Here is a 15,241-nt window from a genome sequence, read left to right as displayed (position 1 = left end):
CCTTAGTTGAGGGTCCTGAGGGAATGATGTAATGTGTGAAAATTATGTGTAGCACTCATGTAAAGTAGATTTGTATAAATACTATATCCTGTAAAAATGACTTTGGTTGCGGCTGCTTTATTATATAATTATTTGTTGAAGTTGTTGAAGTTGTTGAACGTATTCATAAAAAATTCCTCATTAGACTCTAAAAGAATAATCAGCATAGAAAATACACACAGAATCACGCAGAATATTATTTAGGCTACACACACACACACACACACACACACACACACACACACACATGCAGAAATCTAGTTTGATTTATACAAGAAATTAAAATAAAGCTTCATACCAAAGACAATTGTTTACAACATCATCAAACAAATTTTAACATTACACAAAGATAATCCAAGTAAATACAAAACATGTTTTTTTTAATGATGATTTCATTTATTTAGAACCAGAAAGGTTTGAATAACTTCTTTCACTATGTGTTAAAGTAATTGGCCTCATTCCCAATAACTAGTTGTATCACCCTCTGTAGTAAGAACTGCAATCAAGCACTGGCAATGAGGCTTTCACATTACTTTGGAGGAATTTTGGTCAACTCTCCTTTAAAGAAATGCTGTGATGTTGGTTTTTGAACATGGATAGCCTGTTTAAAGTCACGTCAAAGCATCTTAATTGGATTGTCCAATTAAGATGCTTGTCCAAAGTCCAGACTTTGACAATGCCATGACAAAAGCTTCATTTTGGGTTGGTTTTTTTTTTTTTTTTTAACATTCAGAGGTGGACTTGCAGATGTCTTTCGGGTCTTTGTCCTGTTGCTTAACCAAAGTGTGCTTGAGCTTCAGGGCAAGAATTGACAGCTGGACATTCTCCTTCAGGATTTTCTGGTAGAGAGCAGAATTCATGGCCCAATCCATTATGGCAAGGCATCCAGGTCCTGAAGCAGCAAAGCACCCCTACACCATCACAATGTTTTACTGTTTCCGTGGTGTCCTTTTTTATGGATCCTATTTTTGTGTCTTCAGTCAGAATATTTTCCTTGGGGATCAAAAAAAAAAAAAACCACACACACACACACACACACACACACACACACACACACACACTTTTTTGGTGTATATAAGACCTTTGTATTCTTTTTGGTTAGTGATGGAACTCTCCCATGTATGCGTTTTTTTGCCCAGCTTCCTTCTTATTGTTGAAACATGAACTTTAGTGAGACAAGTCAGTCCTGCAGCCAAGTCAATGCTTCAGATGTTGAAAAGTCATGAAATGTGAAGTGATGGTGTTTTATTTTTACAGACTTTCAGAATTTCCAGTTCTAGTGTGGGGATGTGAGAAAGGAGGACCCGAAAGCTGGACTCTTTAGTGAAGACAGTGTGCATCTGTTATTTACCTCACTGTAAATAAACACACTAAATCCCTGTTGCTCCCTAGACTCCTGTGTGTGTGTTCCCCTCCGACGTCCGTGCTCGTGTTTCTGCACACCCTGTGCGTGCTGTCCTTCTGGTTCCACATTCCACCTGCAGGAAAAAAACAGAAGCAGCCGTCAACACTGACCCCCGTGGGCATACACGATCTGCACTACCGTACACTGACACACTAACTTGGGATGTAACGCAATGATCCCACGTTGGTGGGAGCTCCAACACTCTCCTAAATAGCTCCTCTGACGAGCCCTGATCAGCAGCAGGTGTGTGGCAGGGACTTCAGGTGTGGCCAGTCCTCCAGCACCTGTAGTCCTACACCCACACCTGTAGTCCTACACCCACACCCGCAGACACACACATATATACACACACACACACCATGCCTACACATAAAATAAGTGGAACACAGACATGACAGCATTGTGCAGAAGACACACACATCACAAAATAATAATAATAATTATAATAATTATAGTACACACTGCTCATGGACCCCGAGTCCCCGGAACCGGGTCCGTGACAAGTGTTAACATTGAATTATACAGGGGACCTATTAGTTCTTATTTCTGGGTCCATATTTATGCAACTGGACTTAATAGAATAGCTTTTTGGTACAGCCCTTCACATCATCCACTGTTTGAAACAAGCCATCCTAGCAAACTATCTTCTGATTGGCTGCCCCTTCAGTAGCCGAAATAAAGCCACAGAAACCCAGGTTTTGTTATTCAATTTTTGAAATAGTTCTGAAAAACGTATTTAATTAAGAAGCCAGTTGAAATAATGATGGAAGTCAGCCTCTTCTTTATTGGACTGCTTCATTTAGATCACATGCATCTCCCCCAGCCTCTTCACTGCTCTTATATGGTTAATTTATAGAGCTCTGTTTGGCTGTTACTTGTTATGGAACATGAAAATGGCATGTGTTAAAAGCATCTGGATTTGAGCAAGTAAGAACCGTGTACAGTATTTGCACATGTGACAGTACGACCCCGTTAACCGTGTTCCAGTTTCTTAAAAAAGGAAAGAAAATCACGCACACTCTTGCAATCTTAACAGGCACTTGGACAGTGCTGCCAATTACCGGATGTACATCACACAAGCAGGCATCTGACTTGCTGCAAATACCACAAGTGAGGTAATACAAGAGGCCCAGAGAGTTGGAAGCAGAATAGGAGGGAGCAGATGTCACCAAGACTGCATGAGTTTCGCTTTCAATTACACCTAAGGAGGAAAAGCGGATTCGAAATACTAACATTCATTTGCTACAAGTGCTAAGATCTCTTACCTTATTATTTATGAGGCTATTAACTGTTAAGAACCAGCCAAGTAGCAACAGATCATCTGATACAAAATGCAAGCTGTGTGTGTTTCCTTCCAACTGTGCTTTTATGCTAACATATGACACGAGCATATCGCTGATACATTTCATTTCAAATGAATATGCAAATGTACGCCTCACAGTCCAAAAGCATGCACGTTTACGCCACCTCACATATAGATCTGTCAAACAACTTTCATTTACCGCCTTTCAGCTAATGCATCATCAGTCTGCTTCTCAACTGTGTGATTTGCTGTTTCGTGCATAAATTCCCACACATGTGGCTTTTGTGAGTATATCCTTGTCTTTGGTTTGTTACTCTGCATTGTCTCCTCTTACTAAATCATCATATAGTCTCTTATTTCTTCTGCCAGAGAAACCCCCAATCAATCCAACACCCTGCGTAGGAGCTCTGGCTAGCATGTGGCATAAAAAAAACATTGGGGATGAAAGTGTGCAGACTAAGCAAAGAAATGGGAAACCTGTGGGGTGGATGCCCTGTGTTTGATATTGAAGGAATGCTGCTGAGACAGAGCTGTGTGTGAGAGAGGGTGAAGAAAGGGAAAGAAAGAGCATATAGGGCTGACATCTTCTCATGTGTCTCAATTAAGAACATACACCACTGCTAGGTAAAAGGCTAGGAGGCTTATTTCACATATATAAAAACACACCCACTAGAGCTATAGCATGAGTTCATTGCCCCATATTGTGAATATCAGTCAATGTCACCGCACGATCTGATATCATCGTGTTGGTGTTGTTCCAGGATCAACATTGCAAGTGACCAATCAGAATGTTGTGACGTCATACTTTTGCGACTTCGGGAAAAAAACCGCCATAAAACAAAAAACTGTACTTAAGCTGCGAGAAACTGCCTCTGTCCGCTGATCAACGGACCCTGACCCTAACCCTAACCCTTTATTAAACGGTAAGCAGAATTGATATTGTCCTTGCAACATTGGAATTTCATAAATGCATGAATGGCTTGGCGCGCAAAAGAATAACGTCACAACAATGTAATTGGTCACTTGCAATGTTGAACCGGGAACAACATTTTCATGATAATCTGGGAACAACAACAACACGACGATATCAGATCATCCCAATGTCACCGTGCTGGAGACATGAAGTGAGGCTTTACTTGGAGCTATAGTTTTCTGAGCTCATCAATGGAGTATAAGTTCCATTTTATCGACTTGAACTCGGCCATGCAGTTTTGGCTGCAAATTGGGAGATACAAGCAAATGCACTGTAAGCCCTTTTGGAGAATACAGCAAAACAAATATTGGTGGGATGATTGAACCGGCTGGAGTTAATAGTAAAACAAGACCTAGACTCATTTTTTAGGCTAATTTTTTCAATCAATTTTAGTACGATTACTGTTTAACTTATTGTCACCAGATCACCTTGGACCCATAGGCCTAGAGACTGAACAGTGACCATCTGTCAATCATCGGTTGCTAAGAAAAAAACAAGCATTACCCAGCAGTTTGGTGATTGGTAGCTGGAGGTTACTGACAGTCTCCTTATGATTATACTAGTCGCTAGCATCAGATCACCTGTACTAAGATGATACTTACCAACTACTTAGCAGTGAAACAATTAAATGTGCAACATAAACCAGCAAAGGAAGAACATCCACTTTTAAAGTAAAAGCTGCAACCAATTTATTTTAAAAGGCACAGTTTTAGCATTGTAAGTGAAAACTCTTTGAGTCCAGTTGCAGGCAACTTTGATGTAAATAGTTGGGGTAGATGACTGCCTCTCCCTGAGACTGGTTCTGCTAGGTTTCTTTCTGTTCCTGTTGCTTTCTTCCTTCCCACTGTTGCCAAAGTGTTGCCAAAGTGTGCCAATCACACACTCATGGGCAAGTGTGTGATTGTTGGGGTATCCTCTGTATTTTATATATTTCTGTATTATATCATTTTGTGTTGTATTATTATGAGGTCTTTGCCTTACAATATATTATATATAAATTAACTGAACTGAATTGAAATAAATTAAAATCTGGTTTGTAAGCAATCATGAGCCAAGAGCTCAGGGATCCGACTGCTGTAAATGTTCTGTTTGTGCCTCTGTATGATGTCAGAGAGCCTAATGTTGTACCCACACAGCTTTGGCTGCGAGTACATGAGCTCTACTCACCTGCTGTTGAAATCTTTTACTTACAAGGTGCAGCGAAGCAGAAGAAAGGGTACCTAACAATAAGAGAAATGGAGCCAAAACAGCTGGAACTGCACCAAGACCCAGAATAAGATAAATAAAGATTATTTTGAACTCAGATAGATGGAAAGCTACTAGCTTTCACCTTTTCGACTCAACTTTTCACTCAACCGCTTGCACTTTTTCATGGGTTGTCTTCCACATTAAGTGGAATGGACTGGCATTTATATAGGCCTTTTTTAAAACTCTTGCTAGCTACTCAAAACACTTGCACAATGCAGATTTAACGTTTTCACACATATTTACGCAAATAATCTTACATGCATGTCTTTGACCTGTGGGAGGAAGCAGAGTTCTTCAAGTGAACTCACAAAGGGGAATGTGCAGATCTGTCAGCACTAACGTGCTATTCCACACCAAATAATTTAAAGCGCACCCAAAAAAACAAAACAAAAGAACATACTTGTAAATTTCCCATCTTATTTTGTTACATAAATATGATGTAAAATGTTATATTTAATGGAATGTGGTCAAATGAAATTTAGCCGATTACTATCCAGTTAGCTTATTTCAAGCATATTTTCTGTAATGATTAATTATTTGAATGAACAAACATTGGATTTTTACATTTCAGCTGCATTTTACTCATAATTATTGGTTGAAGAAATGGGTTACAAATCCCTCCAACACAATGTCTGGACTATTGCAGGCTTACTAACGACCCTCCATTGTGTACAATGCAGATGAAATTTCACACACTAAAAAAAAAGCACGGTGGCTAGCACTGTTGCCGCACAGCAAGAAGGTCCTGAGTTCAATTCCGCCATCAGGCCGGGGTCTTTCTGTGTAGAGTTTGCATGTTCTCCCCGTGTCTGTGTGGGTTCCCTCCGGGTACTCCGGCTTCCTCCCACCGTCCAAAGACATGCAGCTTGTGGGGATAGGTTAATTGGATAATCCAATGGTTGTCTGTCGTTGTGTGTTGGCCCTGCGACAGACTGGCGACCTGTCCAGGGTGTACCCCGCCTCTCGCCCTATGACAGCTGGGATTGGCTCCAGCACCCCCCGTGACCCTGAAAAGGATAAGCGGAAGCGAATGGATGGATGGATGGAAGTGTGGTTACTTCATTATTGGCACAGAAAAGAACTAAATAGAACTGGTTTTTAAAGAACAGTTTATGTTTTTTTTATCTTTTACATTTTTTAGCTCTTACAAATGCCAATGTTAGAAACAGAAAATATTGACGAATTCGAGCGTTTTAAAATTGTTAAAAATATCAGAATGAAACTGAAGCAAAAAAAGGCAGGTTTTTCATGAAGTAATGGATGTGATTTTAAAATATCCATCTGATAGTGATGTAAAACCCTTAAAATGCTGATTATCAGTTCCAAATCTTGCCACTGGATTTCTACCATTTTATTAAGAAATCCTTCTGCCGTTGCAAGTGTGATGTCACATGGAGTTACACTCGTCAGGGTGTGAGGGTGGAGGTGCTGGATTGGAATTGGGCTTCTCGTTCCAGTTCCTGGCCTCCAACAAATGAGGCTTAACAGACACATCTCTGGAGGTGCCTGCATACACAGCCCTACATCCATGCACGCACATGCAAAGGACAAACTTGCAAGCACACTGTCTATTTCTCACAAACGCATACCCCACACACACATATGTAGTCTGCCTCTCTCCATTGCCAACAGGAGGTAATCAAACCCTTGATATGCACTAACCAGATCCATTAAGGAGCTAATAAAGGCTCTGGATGAGTTAATTAATGACCCCCAAGAACATCATCTGCCTCCAGTGCTACTGCTCAGACTGCTGTCTCTGACTCTCACTGAGCACATCCCAAATCAAAACAAAAACAGCCACAGCGAGTGTGATTTAGGTGAAAATCCACTTGTGGTGTTAAGAGGACAGAAGAACAGGACAAATGACAGAAGCTCCATTGATTGGACGATGAGGCATGCGCACGTTGCCTTATTTGCAGGCACTTTATGATGTATTTGATATGCAGAAAAAGGCCATTTCTGCAGAATGCCTCACAGACACAAAAAAGTAATTCATGCTAATGTGGAAAAAAGGGACGAGGGGGGAGATTGAGCAAATCAATTTCATTCATTTGGTGAAGCCTTGTGGAAACTTCTTCATAAGACAAGCACTCTCCATTCTCTGCCTCAGTAGATAGTGCTGTCAGTCTGTTCCGATAGAAACATTTTAAATGTTGTTTCACACATGGCTAATTGTATTTTTTTTTTAACTCACTGATGGCTCTGTAGTCTTTAACTTCTGTAATTAAAATAAAGATGGAAAAGAATGCATAATTTTAATGGTGATTTAAAGTCTAATATGGACTGCAACATGAGGTGATTGAAATGGAATTCAGTAAATGGAAAGACTTAATCATCCCTTCCTATAAAGATGGAAATAAAATATGCATTCTGTGGGCTTACTTGCCACAGCTAAATGACTTTCAAATCCATTTTTATTGTTTTAAAATGAGCGCACACATTAAATATCTGGTAAGAAAAAAACAACAACAACTTCTTTTGAATTATAAACAGTATTTTTGTACTTTCCATTAAAATACAAAAACATCAATACAAATTTTTGTGTCATGTGTAATACATGACACATATGGCAAAAAAGTTTTTATTGTTGAAATAAAAATATTATTCCTTTTCTTTTGCTACCTTTCCACAATTACGTATGTAAAGCTTCTTCAAAATAAGACTTCCCCTTTTCACAGGAAGGAACCAAACATTTAGAATAAGAAATGAACACATTACAAAACCTATGAATCTTTACAGCATAGTGCACTGGGGGTCATCTATACAGACTTTCATGCCATTGCAAGTGGTCTTGAGCAATAGTGCTCCAGGGTTTCTGAAAGTTTTTCAAAGTTGTCTGTACCTGAACAAAATGCTTTTTGTTGTTGGTTCGTTCAGCTATTTAAAACTGACCCAGCTTAACACAAACCTCTGAATAATTCAAGCACAAAAAAAGGTACAAAACAGAAAACTTCTCCATGTCATGTTTTGTTACTAATCTGGTGCTTCTGTGTCATATGATTACTAACCTGGCTGTTGAAGTTACGAAGGAGTTGGAGAGCTTCGGCCTCCACCAGTAGGTGGACTCTCCGGTCTGGGCTTCAGCTGTTCTCACCTGTTCACCATTGCTCATAATCTGCCTGTATTTCAGAACCAGCTCCTACCTCCACTTCTTGCCAAATTGCCGTCAGCTAGTCAGTGGTAATCAAGCTCTTCATGGCTCTTTTGTTCCCCATGTATTACAGAACTCCTCCTGAATACTGTCCAGAAGCTTTGCTGAAGGTGGTCACACTAAATATTGACTTTCAAGCTTGTTGGAATAGTGTAAAACTTAATTTGTGATTCGTATGCTGTTTTTTATGTATGCAAATTTCAATAAATTGCTGCACATACATTACATCCCATCTTCCCAGATAAAAATTGAAAGAGCTGCTCATGATTTTTGCATAGTACTGTATTTGTCAGACTATGCTGAGGAGATGAATCAAACACAAAACACATAGGCAGGTTGAAAAAGTGAAGCCAAGCCTATATCTTTGAGGCAATAAAGCAAGTTACACACTGTCCAAAAGGAAACAAAAACACAACAAAAAATGTACCATGAAGATCAAAGGGCAGAAATATGAGGAATCAAACCAACCGAAACAGACAAAGGAGATGACAGGACTACATACATATGCCCAGCCCTCATTAGCTCCACCCGCATATCCTTCTCATCTGTGCTGAAAGATGGAAAGAACAAGACACAAAAGAAAACTAGCCTTCAAAGTACATCAAGAAGTACCCAAAGGACTTAACAAACACTGAGATGAGAAGACTAACTCGGGCAGCAACAGGCAAGCAAATAAGGCAGGAGAACTAGAACCAACACTGTGCGTTTGTTGTCCGAACCTGATTCCAGTTGGCTGTAGGTGCGAATGTCTGTCACACCTGTCCAAGGTGTGCCCTGCCTTTTGCCTGTTCGAACAGCTTGAACAGGCTCCTCCTACCACCCTGAACTGGACAAACGTTTGAGGAAATGGATAGATGGATGGACATATGGGATGTATTAAATTTATTAAATTAGAAACACAACGTAACCTTTTTTTGTTTTGTTTAAACCATATAAGTCATATATGAAAAAATAAGAAAAGGAAAAAAAGTGCAAAATAAAGAAAAATACACTGCAATAATGCTCTACCTGTTTTAGTTCACATATCTGAAAAAAAGTGGGAAGAAGTGCAAACTTATTGAATCCCACTCCTTCTTCATAAGTCATCAGTTGTTATTTATCTAGTTTCCTTATTGTTACGAACATCAATAACAGCAATAAACATATTTTAATTACACAGAATATATACACTATGTAAAATACATAAATATTATCTTGTTTTTACAACACCATAGCTTTACATCCACACATCAAAGCCAAGTGTGTCCAATTTTGGAATGTTAATTGCAAAATCTGAATATGGATGAAGTAACAACAAGAATAAACAGAGACATTCACAGAAATTCAACATCTTCCTCTTCTTCTAACAAATATATATCACGTTGGAAAAAATACAGTAAATATTACAAAAAACTTGGAAGCCATGAAAAAAACTGAGGAATATTTTAATTAATTTAATATCCATGACTTTTTTTAAAGATGATGTTTTGAGCATCACATTTAAGTCAAACATTTTTACATCAAAGTTTTACGTCAAAGATTTGAAAGCAGACATTTTTGGACAAGGCATTTAAAAGCTTTTTAAAGCTTGTTAAATTCCAGAGATATTCCACCAATGGACAGTTCAGTCTTTGAACCGTGACAAGATGTTGCCCCATTTTTAAGGTTGAAAAATGCTTCCTTGAAATCAATTAGCAGTAAAAACTTGCCTTATTAAAAGGTAGGTCACACAATAAAAAAAATCCATAGGTGGAATACTGGCGCAGCACAACAGGGTTTCCATCACACTATTATTCCTATTTAGTATAAGAAAAGCTCATAAATCACAGGGTCAATTCATTTTGTCTGCGTTTTTTTACATCTCTGTTGTATCACCCCTGTCCATTAATCTCAATTAACCCTGACCTTAACCCTCACCCTAACCTTCATACTGTCATTATAATCAATTGACCTTAATGTTTCCCAGGATTAATCGTGCAACATTTCCACTTTATTGAATGTCGCACAAAAAACTTGTGATTGAGTAGAAACAACACAAAATATGCTGGAATGATGTGCTGTTTGCTTTCTACAATCCCATGATATCACGTTGACAAATAAGCATGTGACAGTGATATTTTTTTTGTTGAATCGATATTGACAGTGATTCCAGTACCACTCCCAATTAACGTACCAACAACGAGCTCCCTTATTGATTCTCCGAGTGCTGTTTTCAAACCTAAACGGCACATCCGTCAGAAGATAACCCCTTTGTTACAGGTTCTTCTGGTTGTTAATTGCGTAATTCACTGCAAATTGATTTACCTGTTTATGCACCGTGGGTCTCACCGTGTGGCTTTTGTTTGCAGATAACTCTGTGAATTAGGGCTCTCCAGTTCTTTGTGTTTTTCGGGCCTTTTAAAATATTTTTCTTGTATACCAGTCCTGCACAAAATGAGAAATTATGTTCACACGTGTCCAGATGAGATAAAAGATAAAAAGATGTTTTTTAATGAATTTTAATCTAAATAAATTGGACTTTTGATGCTCGGCTGATCAAATTTCTCCATGTCTGCTTACACCCTTTATTTGTTTAACCTCAACAGTAAGACACGGCAAATGAAGGGTTCAAAGCTGCTGACAGACACTGTCAAGCCTAATTACATGGCGAGAATATTTACATTTCCATCCTGATTCCTTTAATCAAATAACAATAAAATGTCGCCTCCTTTTAAATGCATGAGTGCAGATTGAATTATTTTATTGCTTTCATTTTATTGGCTAGTTTACTGAAGACCTTTGGGGCAGAACTAAATTGATTCAGTTATCAATGCATATTTCTGTGTACGCATAATAATTGACCCCTGACCCTCCCCAGCTAAGTTATGGATTTGAATGGACCTCTCTCAACAACCCGACATCCCACCAAAATAAGAAAAAAAACCAACGTCCTACCTTAATGCTAGCCCAGAGCTCTCTTTAACTATTTGCTTTTGCTTTGCTTCTCTCTCTCTCGACATTTAGCATTGTGCTAGCTATATAGGCACCTCTCACTTGTTTGCAAGGTCATTAACTGTTTCTCAGAGTCTCTAAGTCCAGCAAATGTGATGATTATGGTTCACAGAGAGGCTCTGCTATGAGAGAGGCTATAAGAAGCCACCATCATCACAAAACACTGGTGGCATTATAAAACTAACTGGCTATCTTATTACCTTATTCATTGCCCTTTTGTATGCAGACTCAGCCCTGACTCAAGGGTTCTAAGTCCCTATGAAAAAATAATGTTAATTAATTAAACTGGCATTGATGTGACGGGGTTGGGGAAACGATTTGCATTCATACGTACAGCTTTTGGGTTGGTCCTATTCAGCCATCTTTGACAAGGATTGCTGAAGTGTTAAAAGGTTTTACACTTGCATACAAGCACACAATGCACACACACAACCAGAATGCACCATGGGGGAGATTTAAACAGGGATTTAGAGGAATAAATTATGAAGTGCAATCTTCACTGTTTGGAACGAAGGCCCTGTCTGCTGCGTTAAAGGCTGGGCAATGTGTAAAATAATAGAGCTTTTCAGCTGTCTATCTTGCAGTTTAAAGCCGGCTGTCTACAAAAACAGTATCTAAATGAAAAGAATTGCCAGTAAGTAGTAAACAGTATTTTATGATAGTGCTTTCTAGAAGCCTTATGGTTTCATCAATACTCCACGGGCCGGTAAATTTGAAGGTCACTGACCAATTAAAACCCTCATCATTGCAGAATCTGTAGTTACTGGTGTGGAATTTTTAAAAGCTCCCATTCATTTTTGTTGCATGGAACTGAAAAGTTACAAGAGCAAAATTAAATATATAGTCTGTAGTTAAAAATCCCTGGCAATAAGCCAGAGTACAGAGCTGTGAAATGCTGCTGCGACTGATTGAACGGTTTGTTTTGCTAAACGTCTTTATTATTTTCTCAATGAAAACGTGGACAGATGGCATTTACTTTCTTCCCACCATGTTACCGCTTCATCCACCCCAGTGTTTGCTTCTTTTTAACATTTGCATGTAAACATACCTCAGCCCGACATGTTTTCAAGGTAAAGCACCATATGAAGAGGTATCATCTTAAATTCTGTGACTCACGCAAGACGGTAAAGGCAATGGTGGTAGAACTAAATGCAGGCGGACATCGAATTAATCAACTGCTCGAAGGGGAATGCTACCAGTTCAGATATTGTTGTCTTGTGTCCCCACAAACTTTTGGGTCTTCGTGACTCTCTTCATCCTGTCATGCTTGACCTACTCAGAGGGACAGAGTTTATATCCAGATGTCTTTTTGTCCAGCACCACTGCATTTTACTGTTTCATTAACATTCAGGTCCCATCTGAAAAGCATCAGTGCCGGGGCTATCATGATCATTGGGACTAAGGAAATGGAGCATAAACATAAATACAACCACAGGGGGTGAAGCCTAGCATGCAAGACCAACTTTTAGTGGGCTGTAATGTGACTCCCTCCAAGTAATCTTGAGCAGTCATAAGGTTTACATACAACCAGCAAACATTTGGAGGCTGAATGACCTTTTCCTAGGACACTCAGCCCAATGTCATAACAGAGCTGAAGAATCTTTCCATAGGTGGAATGTCATTTACAAAGAAGTATCACGATAACCATCACGTTTAAAAAACTTGAACATGCATTGTATGTTTTATAGTTCTAGACATTTGAGTTTAATGCATTTGTTTATCATTTGCAGTCTTCGTTTAGACGACACTACAGATGAGTCTGACTAATAGCATTGTTGTGGTAGGACTTTAGAATAATATAACACTGTTAACCATTATTATTAAGGTATTAGCAAGTGCTTAATGCATTATTCAAATAGCATTACGCTTCCTTAATATGCCATTTATGAATATACATATATTATAATCATTATGATTCTTACTAGCGGTGATGTAGTAGCAGTGATAGCTGTACATGGTGTTTAGACATGTCACAATGCTATCATGAAGGGTTTTTTTAATTTAGTTTAGTTACTGAGACTGGAACACAGAAAAAGTAAGTCGATTTTATCCTCGCCTATTTTTTCTTTTTAATTTTTAGCATATAACCCTTTTAAAAATATGCCTTAGATCACATTTGGTTCCAGAAATTCAGTAACCAACATATAAACATCATCTGTGCAAAGATTTATGTTTCTAAAGTGAAACAGTGAAAAATTACATTCCTGTCAATACATGAATATCCAGACGTTGTACAAAAATGTCCAATTTTGGCACACAATTGGACACCATGCCAGTTGATTTTTTTAGGTATTAAAGAGCAGAAATTAATAAATTTTACTAACAGGCCTAAAAATGCTTTTTTTAAAAATATATTTTTGAAGAATTAATCACACATTTACATGGTAATGGCCCTTTTCTGCCGTGCGCATAGAGTGTTTGATTGGCCTCTGGCCCTTTAAACTCCGAGGGGCTGTAACTTCGGTTTCTTTTGGTCAATTTGCGTGATTGACACCTCTTTTTAACTGTTTGAGCCAATAGATTCATAAAATAACGGAGGAAATCGGGATGGTTACATGAAGTCTGAAGAATTTCTGGTTCGGTTTTGTTTGTTTAGCGGACTTCTGCGCATTTAGGTAACTGCTCGTTTAATCACGGCTTGTTTTTGGTGTGTTTGGTGGTTGTAGAAATGGTTTATTTGACATTTTAGCTGAGATTCTGAGGTTTCTGTGGATACCACACGTCTGGACTTATATTTCTCAACCCGTGTTATAACCGATTAAACGTGATGTCCTCCTTTTTGCCCCGGGGGCGTGGGGCTTAAGTGGTTAAGGGGGAAGTTGACTGGAAGAAAACAAAGTGTGGAGGGAAAAGACCCACAGGATGATTACAGTCTGGAGAGGATTGACAGGATAAGTTGTGAAGAACCCAGGAGAGCTTCTCAAGGTGTGGACTGAGCCTGGTGTCAGTGCATGCAGAGCCACCATGCACAAAAAAGTGGCTAAAACTGTCAGATCCCTAATATCAAGCTACTCCTGAACAGGAGACATCAGAGGTGTCCTAGATGCAAAAAAAAAAAAAAAAACTGGACTGAAAAACTGGAGATTTTGCATTTCTTTTAGGTCCTAGAATCTGCAGGGCACTGAATCCAAGGTGAACCTGAACGTGAAGCCCTTACAGAAGCTTTGGGGTATTATTAAGAGTAAGATGAATGCCCAAACCCAAAATAGAGATGAACTGAAGTGCCGCTATCAAAGCAACCCAGGCTTCAGTAACACCTCAGCAGTGCCACAAGCTGATCGCCAGTATCCCATTTCACACTGATGTAGTAATTCAGGGTGAAAGTTGCTGCAAACAAGCATTGATGAAATGAACTCATTTTTTTTAGAAGTTCTACATTTTGGCTTTGTAAACCCTTATTGGTCAATATGATCAAGTTTCTGATTTTAATGAGCTAAAAACAATGATCATTACAATTAAAACAAAAACAGGTTTAAAATATATGGAAAAAGACAATCATTTTGTTATGATATTCTAATTTTTTGACACATTCTAGCACTAGTACTAGTACTGTACTTCTGATACATTGGATTTATATCACTGCTTATGTGTTCAGGTTTAAATGATACAATATTTTGGTAAAAAAGAAAAATTCTTTGTCACAAAGTATAATAAAGTTGGAGATGACTCAGAAAAACAGTGGGCACTCAGAATTGCAAAAATATATCACTTCCAAAGGATGCACTTCTCTCTGCGTGAGTTAATACACTGATCATGGTGATTCAAGTCAAGTGAATTGTTTTTGCCTCAAAATATTACCTTTTGAAAATGGGAAATATGCCTCATTTAGAGTAATGACAGTCAGATTTGTGGATTATCTGTCAAAATTCAAACATTTCCTGTGGGAAGAATGTCACTGCTAAACATTTAACCCATTTTATTCTTTCAATTTTTAGATTTTGTTCCACCTTCACTCTGCTTGGTGGTGTCAGATACCTTGACATAGACGTCTGAGATTCTACAAAACATTAAGTAAGAAAAATGTGTATTTTTAGGCATTATTAAGGCTCAAAAACACAATAATTTACTGTGCGCAAGTATTCTAATGTGACAATTCCTGAATAGAATTGGAGACATTGAATTATTAATAATGACACTGATAATCCTTCA

This window comes from Neolamprologus multifasciatus, chromosome 23 (assembly GCF_963576455.1).
Source record: "Neolamprologus multifasciatus chromosome 23, fNeoMul1.2, whole genome shotgun sequence".
Lineage (NCBI taxonomy): Eukaryota > Metazoa > Chordata > Actinopteri > Cichliformes > Cichlidae > Neolamprologus > Neolamprologus multifasciatus.
Note: the sequence above shows the minus strand (reverse complement) of the source record.